Here is a 10000-nt window from a genome sequence, read left to right as displayed (position 1 = left end):
TATCACTAAGATATGTAATTGGAAATGTTTATTTCGATTCTTTTCGTTTTCTAACTAGAATTATGCATTGATTAATCGTGAAGTTACGAGTATGATCTTTCGAAACATAAAGTGTTTAGTGTTCTTGAGTTGTAAAGTTTTTAAAGAATGCTTCCGTCACTTGATTTTTTTTTCTTCTACCAGTACATTTATAACAACGTAGATCTCAAGAGGTTTTTGATTTCCACTTTAGATAATTCTTCTGCACATGAAAGAATAATTAATATTCGCAACAAATAAATTTGTACTTGAAAACTATCTAAGTTTGTTTGCTTCATATAATATTAAATATAATTTCCAATTCTGGAATAGAAGATCCCCGGATAATTATATTTCCGATTGTTCCCAACAATATTCCTTGTAGACTTTTACTCTTTTCTGTATTACTTTACAGATTGTTTAGCAATTACATATAACATGAGAACTGAATATTAGGAAAAACACTTTCGTAGTTTGTATCCTGTCTGTCAAAAGTCTTCCCTCTTGAATATAAGTATGCAAAGATTTCGGTTACTAGAGAGAGATCACGATTGCCCCCATAATTATCTAATCCTCAGCGACAGCTTTACCATGGATGTCTATGAATTTTATAGACATATAGTTTTTTCTCGTGATGGTATTTTCTTTTTTTACTCTTTTACTTTTTTACTTGTTTCAGTCATTTGACTGTGGCCATGCTAGAGCACCACCTTTAGTCGAGCAAATTGAGTAGTACTTATTTTATCGGTCTCTTGCCGAACCGCTAAATTATGTGGACGTAAACACACTAGCATCGGTTGTCAAGCGACGTTGCATACATACATACATACATACATGCTTGCATACATACATGCATACATATATATATATTTACACACATACGTACATAATACTTACATACGTATACATACATGCATACATACATAAATATATACGTACATACACACACATACATACACATACACAAACATTCATATATACACACATGTGTATACATACATATATACATACATACATACACACCAATACACATATACATACATATATACACACACGAATACACATATTTATATACGCATACATACATACGTAATCCATCTTCACATTGAAGTTCTCATCTCGCTTGAAAGATACAATAGAAATAGGCATCAATACACATATGTGTGTGTGTGTGTTTGTGCGCGCGCGCATGTGTGTTTGTGTTTGAAAACATGCTGCTTGTGTAGAAAAACGAACACAATACGTGTACTCGAATTTATTAATATATTTAGAATTCTGTCCTCAATCCTTCGTTATAATGATTTTGCTCATCATGTGAGTCACTGAAAAGTCCGTCTCTACATTTAAGGAATTTCTGGTTTGATTTAGTTCGCATCAGTTCATCTCGTATGGCAAAGAATACTACTTATATAAAATTGAAAAATGTTTACTCTGCTTCCGGTAAACAACTTCTCATATCAAACCTAATCGCGTAGGTCTCTAAAAAAAATTACTACAGCCTTGGCCATTCAGTCGCTTTGAGGAAAAGAGTAGTTCAGGTTCTGGACCGCTTTGTAGTGTCCTTCCGTTTTCGTGGCAACAAGGTGTAATTTAAATGATATTTGAATACTATTTCTAAGAAAGCGTATATCACACAGATACAACATTTGTTCGACACATTGTGATAGTTGTGGTTGATGGAGCAATATATCTTTATCAATGTTATGCTGTTTCAGGTTACAACTGACACTAACTTCTCACCAAAACAAGCTTACAAGTATCCAATAAAATCTCTATAAAGAAACATTTAATTGTTGTACGTACGAAACATTAAAAGAAAGTGATTAAAAGAAACTAACGCAAATAAAAAAAAAACAACCAAACACATGACACACAAAGCAGCGAAGTAAAAAAGAATGATTTGGCCAAATCGAATAATTACTTTCTTACTAAATGGCGTATTTTTATGGATATACACTGTAGGTAAATGTGTTGCCAACATTGATAAATAGACATTTTTCACATAATTCACAAGTCACCGCAAACTAACACAGTCACGCGGTGCTTGTCATACCGCGATTACTTGGCCAACCAGAAATATATAACCGTAGGAGTGGTTCTGTGGTAAATAGCTTGCTTACTATCCACCTGGTTCCGGGTTCAGTCTTTCTATTATAGACGCGGGTTGACCAAAGCCACGTGAGTGGATTTGATAGTCGGAAACTGAAATAAGCCTGTCGTATATATATATATATGTGAGTGTGCGTGTGTGAGTGAGGTGTGTTTGTGTGTGTGTATGTGAGTGCGTGTTTGTGTGTGTGTGTGTTTGTCCCCCACACATGTAAGCGTGTTCACGTCTCCGGAACTTAGTGGTTCAGCAGAAGAACCGATCGAATAAGTGCTAGGCTTACAAAGAATAAGTCGTGGTATCGATTTGTTTGACTGAATCAAATAAAATAATAAAAAATATACACATAACATATATATATATATATATATATATATATATATATATATATATTCACACACACACGCCTATAAATATATACATGCATACATACATACATACATGTTTGAGTGTGTATATGAGATGTAAATAAAATATGTGTTTATATATGTGCGTGTGTGGTGGGGTGAGTGACTGCATCAAGAAAGTTCCGACTTATCTGACAGTACTTGGGGAAGATTCCCGTGGAGGTGAAGGACAAATTAAGCCGAAACACCCATTTCTGACGAACTACTGACGTCATTCTAAGCAAAGTGTGTTCTTAGCTCACATTATCTCTTAAGAGTAATTTCTATAGAAAAATGAAAAATCTGCAGCTAGCTCCGTTCTCCACGGATCTAAATTCGTAAATATATGCACGCAGACTCACAGAGGTACAAGCACGGACACACACACATACACAGGAACATACACACACACACACACCAGTACATTCATATATCATGTGATACACAGGCATGCGGAGTTTAGTAATATATTTCCATTTTGCTGCAACGATAAATGAACTAGTATTGCTTTATAAATTCACACATATACAAACGCACACGTTTAGTAAGATGCACAAGTTTACTCGTTTACACGCACTTTAAGAGAGAATGTGTGTCGTTGTCTGCGCATGTGCATAGAAAGAAAGAAAGACGAAGAGAAAAGTACATATGAAGTAGTAAATATCATACATTCATACGTAGTAAAAAAAAAAACTAGTAAAAAGCAATAGTCAGTCTGTTTCACACCTAGATACTGTCTCAAATTGAATATGCGTATAACTGCGAATGTGTATGTGTTTTTGTATGCTGATAGTCATATGTAATAATATACACATGGTGGCGCAGGGGTGGCTGCTGGTAAGTAGCTTCCTTACGAACCACATGGTTCCGGGTTCAGTCCCACTGCGTGGTGGCACCTTGGTTAAGTGTCTTCTACTATAGCCACGGGCCGACCAAAGCCTTGTGAGTGAATCTGGTAGACGGACGCTGAAAGAAGCCCGTCGTATATATAGATATATATATATATATATATATATATATATATATATATATATATGTGTGTGTGTGTGTATGTGTGTGTGTGTGTGTGTGCATGTTTGTGTGTCTGTGTTTGTCCCCTCGACATTGCTTGGCAACCGATGCTGGTGTGTTTACGTCCTCGTCAATTAGCGGTTCGGCAAGAGACACCGATAGAATAAGTACTAGGCTAACAAAGAATAAGTTCTGGAGCCGATTTGCTCCGGCATGACCGCAGTCAAATGACTGAAATAAATAAAAAAATACACACACAAATGCATATGTGTGTGTGTGTGTTTCTGTGTGCAGACGAATACACACACATGAACATTCCCCATATATATAAATATATATATATATAATATATATTATATCTATATATATATATCTAGAATATATATATATATATAATATAGGGGAAATATACAGACTCACGGATCTAAATTCGTAAATACATGCATGCAGACACACACAGATACAAGCACGGACACACGTATACACAAATACACAACACATATATACACATGGACATACCCGTGAATACAACATGCACAAAGTCGTATCGTATATCATGGGATACACAGACAGGGGAGTTTAGTTATATATATATATGTATATGTATATATATATGTATATGTATGCATATATTATATATACATACATATATATATATATATATATATATATATATATTATATATAATATATAATATATGTATATTATGTATGTATGTATGTATGTAATGTATGTATGTATGTATGTATGTATGTATGTATGTATGTATGTGTGTGTGTATGCAGGCTGGGATACAGATGAATAATTATAGAGAGCAGCTGCTTAGAGCTATGACTCAAAATGACGCACCTAACAATATCTTTCCGTTTATCCCCTGCGGCAGCAACATCAACGTCTAACCGCTATGGTTTGAACTATATCGGCAATAAATACTCGGACAAGAACACAAATATTATCGTTATATTATCGTCACTGAATATATCCACGAAATACTTGATACATCGTAACAAACACGGATATTTGCATACATACATATACACAACACATATATACACAAATATATACATAATATATATATATATATATATATATATATATTATATATATATATATATATATATATATATAATGTATAGGTGTGTAATCTATCAATCTACCTCTTTTTCAAGGATGTTCTGGTGTAGAACTCGCTACATTGTGTTGAATGAATTGATGTGGAGGGGGGGGAACACTGATGGGGGTTTATTTAAATATTTGTTGACCTAGAAAACACTGAATATAAATTAAGACCTGGTTTTCGACCAGGTAGTCATCACTACAACAAAAGCCTTATCTTCTTTTCAGCAGAGGTGACTGTTAAATATATGCAAACTAAAAAAATAATTCAGTAGAAAAATTTACTCTCAATCAAGTAATTATACATACACACACGCATATATACACACATGCACACATACATACATACATGCATACATACATACATACACGCATACATGCACACATACGTACATACATATACACACTGCTGCACACACACACACACACACACACACACACACATATATATATATATATATATACCGTTTGTAAAAAAACATAAATCCGAAAGAAGCACACAAGATATTGACCAGTATATATTAAAAAAGTGGGGAAGGCCGGTTTATTGGATTATTTTAAGTTTCCCGTCCACAAAGTTTTCAGCTTGATAGCATATGGTCAGATCCCAAAACCTGTTGGACCAAGGCTTCTTAAGAATATGTAGAAGAAAATGCCCCACTACTGAAAAGTAACAACGGATATTATCTCCATTGGCAAACGACTAACGACTTGCGGCTGTCCTCCCATCTTGTGGTCTCCAGAAGGCTAGAAAGAATCTCCTGAAAAAAAAACATGATCCGTACATCTCTGTTCTGAAAATAAGGATGTTCTCTGGTTTGTGGGAGTCATTTGGGATACTCGCCCGTTCCGCTATGCATAATTTCTATCGCTTTACTGATGGCGATGTTGCTGTTGTTGTCGTCGATGCCTTTGGAAGAACGGCCATATAAGCATATTTATATATTCATATATTCAGGCATTTGTATCTATTATGTTTATCTATTCATCTATCTCTTCATATCTCACCCTCCCTATCTAAACATATATAGCTATATATATATGTATATATATATATATATATATATATATATATATATATATTATATATATATATATTATATATATATAGAGAGAGAGGAGAGAGAGAGGAGAGATAGAGAGAGAAAACTAGATAGATAGGTAAATAGATAGATATAGTATCTATAGAAAATCTGCAGAGATATCTTCAAACAGTGATTGAATAGCATTCCCAACGCAGGTAGGACACTATATTGATTTATATACCTATATGCCTTTAATAAACTTGGTAATATGTCATGGTTGCATAATAAAATACGCTGTCCCTAACAGCAATCTATATGTAAGTACCTTTTGCTAGAAATGTGTTTAACATGTAAAATTGGTGTATCCAATTGTTTTACACTACTTAATTTGATCGTGGTTAGTTAATGTTGTGTATGCGATACTGAAGAAAGGGCAAGAACTCCTGAAATATGTATATACACATATTACATATTTTCTATCTTCCAGCGCATAGTTTACATCGATATCTTCGTATATGAATTGTCGTAGCATGCAGTGCTAACTCTAATTTCTATAGAATATCTGTAGAGATAACTTTAAAAAGTGATATTTAAATGTGTTATGTCATTGTAGAAAACTTACGCACTTTTTTGCTTAGAATGAACTAATCACCTCATCTGCCTATCTTGTGTTTTTGGGCCATATTCTATCCGCAATTCAATGCTGATCATGAAACAATTAGGCCGATTATAAGATATTAACTTCATTTTTATTGCCATCCACTCTTACATGTAACATAAGTTACCTTCTGATATGATGGCATAAAGAGAGAAAAATGGAAATGACGAGGCGTCTGAATAGTACAGCAACGCACACACCTAAGTATTTTCTCTCTCCCACTCTGTCCCTCTCTCTCTCTCTCATCAAGTATATATATATATATATATATATATATATATATAATATATGCATACATATGCATATAAAAAGATACATGCATGCAAACATTATATATATATATATATATAATATATATATATGTGTGTGTGTGTGTGTTATATTTATACAGCCATATGTTAAGTAACCATATTTTTAGCGTACTCATATTTATGTATAATATTTATATCTATTGAACTTTTAAGTCTCTTTCCACCATATGTTAAATAAATATTTTTAGTTTTGCTGTGGAAAATATCATAAAGAAATAACATTGTAGACCAGCTGGGAAAGCGTAATATTTCAGCATGTTTCAATGCAGGCCGAACTAGTTGAGCGTCTTCATTCCAAATATGCTACGGTCCTTTGGTTAAACAACGGGATCCTTTTCCATACATATGTATATATATATATACATACATACATACTTACATACATACATTACAGACATACATATATACATACATATATATATATATAATATATATATATGTATATATATATATATATATATATTATATATATATATATATATGCATATTCATACATACAATATATATATATATTATATATATATATATATATATATATATATATAATATATATATATAATGTACAATAGGAAGGGCAGTTAAAGCCGACACCACGAATAAGGGCAATTTCAAAAGGAATGAAAATAAAAAATATTTTTGTAGTTATCTATAAATTCGATTTGTTTTTGTATCAATGTGCAAATATATTAATTTGCCCTTCGTACTTCTTCGAGCGCTTAAATCAATGCATATTTATGCATAAAATAGCACCGAAGAAAACACATGTGCTACATATTTGTGTATTATAATTTTCAAATACACCGTACAAGCGCAGTTACATTCGGCAGCAAATAATAATAAAGAAATTAAATCTGCCTGCCAGAAAGGCTTTGAAACAACGAAAATTTTACTGTGAAAATAATAAGGTTAGAAAATTTAGAAAAAATTTCATACTGGTGCCTAGTATACAAAATAAAGTCAATAGACAACTTATTTTCATATATAATAGTGTATAAACAATTTATATACTAAAGTGGCGACTTTTGACAGAATACCTTACATGCCAGAAAGGGCAGTCAGAAAGGATATCAGTTTGTGTGTATGTGCCTCTCTGCCTATAGGCAGAAAAACTACAGCATGGATTTAAAAACTAAAAAAGTAATTCGTGTGTATACTTTTACGACAAAGACAGTGGAACAGGTTCCGAGTCTCTAGCGATCCTTTGAAGGGAGCTACTGGCCATTTTGCAAAGTGTACAAAATCGCATTTCAAAACTATATGAATGGCATAAGAGATATAACTTTTATATACCACTTCTAAATTAACAATAAATCAATGAAGGGTCTAAGGGGTTTACTTTTTATTGGTTTAACATACCACTATCTTTTTTCTTATCGTTTCACTGCTGAGAGACTCCTCTGATATGTGGCATTTGGTGAATAAGGGTGGTTTATGTCGCTGCCCTCTTTTGCGTTTCTTGCTGAGAGGTAGGTTCATCTGGGTCTCTCGACAGGAAGTGATCCAGTTTTGTTTTGAAAACACCAACATCCACTTTGTGTAAGCATCTCAAGCTCTTTGGGAAAATATTAAAAAGCTGTGGGTCCTTGAAATCCCAGCTGTAGAAGTAAACGGTTCTGAAGCGCGAGGGCATTGTTTCGCTCTTTGGCACTGTGCAGCGGCCACCCGTTCTAGCATTTGTGTACCTTTTAGGACCAAAATATGGCACAATACCCTCCAGGATCTTCCAGGTATATATTACAGCATATTTCTCCCGCCTTCGCTCCAGGGAGTAAAGTCTTATCTCTTTTAGTATTTCCCAGTTGCTGAACTGTTGCAGTGAAATCCTTCTTCTTTGCGATGATTCGCTGGGTTACTTCAAGGTCCGCAATTAATTTTACGCTGTGGAGTGACCATAGATGGGAGCAGTAGTCCAGGTGTCTGAGGACGAATGTCCTCCAGAGGATCACCATAGTTTCCTTCTCTCTGGTTTTGAAGGTTCCCGGAATCGAGCAAGCCAGCCATCTACACTTTGTCACCATCTTGGTAATATGCACTTGGAAAAAGGTATCATCACTCATGACGATACCCAGGTCACGCACTGATTTAGGTTCTGGGATTGTAATCCCCACTGGGCCACTGTACCCTGTAAGACTTTCGTTCAGTTTTGATTGCTGGTAACGCAGGGATTGAAATTTTACGGCATTAACGGTATATTATTGTTCTCAGACCATCTGCTGTAGGCGTCGAGCATTGCTAGGGATTTGTATTTTCTGCGAGAATTTTGTATCGTCTGCGCAGCTAGCAAGGGTGGCTATCGGGAAAGCTGAGAGCTTGTCTGAGAAGGCCACTATCAAAAGCAGTGGTCCCAAGACAGTGCCCTTTGGAGCACAACTCACTATTTGTGTTTCCTTCGAAGTGAATCCATTGACCACCACTGTGTGGCTTCTATCTTACAGAACGTCATGTAACCACTGTCCAAGTTTTCCAGCTATGCTAAAATCGTGCAGTTTGTGGCATATCCTATCATGATTAAATTTATCCAAAACCTTTGAAAAGTCAAGGTATATTACGTTCACATTTGAGTTGTCAAATAACTGCTTCAACACCCAGTCATAGTGCCGTAGGAGGTGTGTCAGGCAGCTCCTACCTGGTGGAAACCCATGCTGGGCATTACTCAGCAAGTCGTTTTCTGCAAGGAATGCGATTGGTTTCTCTCTGGCTATTCATTCCATGAAATTGCTGATGTGTGAAGCCATAGATATAGGCCTATAATTTTTGGCATTTGTTCTGCTTCCTCCTTTATAGACTGGCCATTTTATGCCCTCCTTCAGTTTGTTTGGCAGTTTTCCATTTCCAAGTTAACCCTGGAAGAGAATCTGTAGTGGTTTTACCATGGTATGTTTGCACGATTTCAGGAGGATTACTGGGAAACTAAATTAAACCAAATAAAAAATAACCTAAGGGACACAATCTTTACAAGATTATTGTAGTTCTTCATTTTATTTCAAAATACGATGGGGCTCTCTTCTGTAGGTATACCATATGTGTAATGTAACGACACAGATAATAACATGTATTCGAATCCTAGACCGGGCGACGCGCTGTGTTCTTGAGCGAAGCTCTTCATTTCACAACGCTCTAGTTTACTCTGCTGCCACGAATGAGTAATTCTGCAACGGACCAATGCCACATCCTGGGATAGTGGAGATACATACTGCACAGAATCGGAGAAACCGGCCTAATGAGCCTATGACTCGAGATGGAGCTTTGATCTCCGTTTTACTTTTTTGATCATAATACTTAATATACTTAATTTTTTTCAGCTGATGCGAAAACGTTAAGAGTGACAAATAATTTTTATAAAGAACGGATCGACTTCTATTTACTTT

General features: G+C 34.8%; 1 long non-coding RNA gene across 1 annotated transcript in view; it reads left to right on the top strand.

Annotated features, from left to right (window-relative positions):
* Window positions 1-3938, top strand: part of LOC118764971 — a 25956-nt gene extending 22018 nt beyond the window's left edge. Inside the window, exons 2-3 of the long non-coding RNA XR_005000811.1 lie at window positions 3097-3105; window positions 3900-3938. This is a non-coding gene — a long non-coding RNA (uncharacterized LOC118764971). The remainder of the gene's footprint in view (window positions 1-3096; window positions 3106-3899) is intronic.
* The last annotated feature ends 6062 nt before the right edge of the window (window positions 3939-10000 follow it).

Source organism: Octopus sinensis, linkage group LG10, assembly GCF_006345805.1.
Source record: "Octopus sinensis linkage group LG10, ASM634580v1, whole genome shotgun sequence".
Lineage (NCBI taxonomy): Eukaryota > Metazoa > Mollusca > Cephalopoda > Octopoda > Octopodidae > Octopus > Octopus sinensis.
Note: the sequence above shows the minus strand (reverse complement) of the source record. Positions and strands in the feature narration are given on the sequence as shown.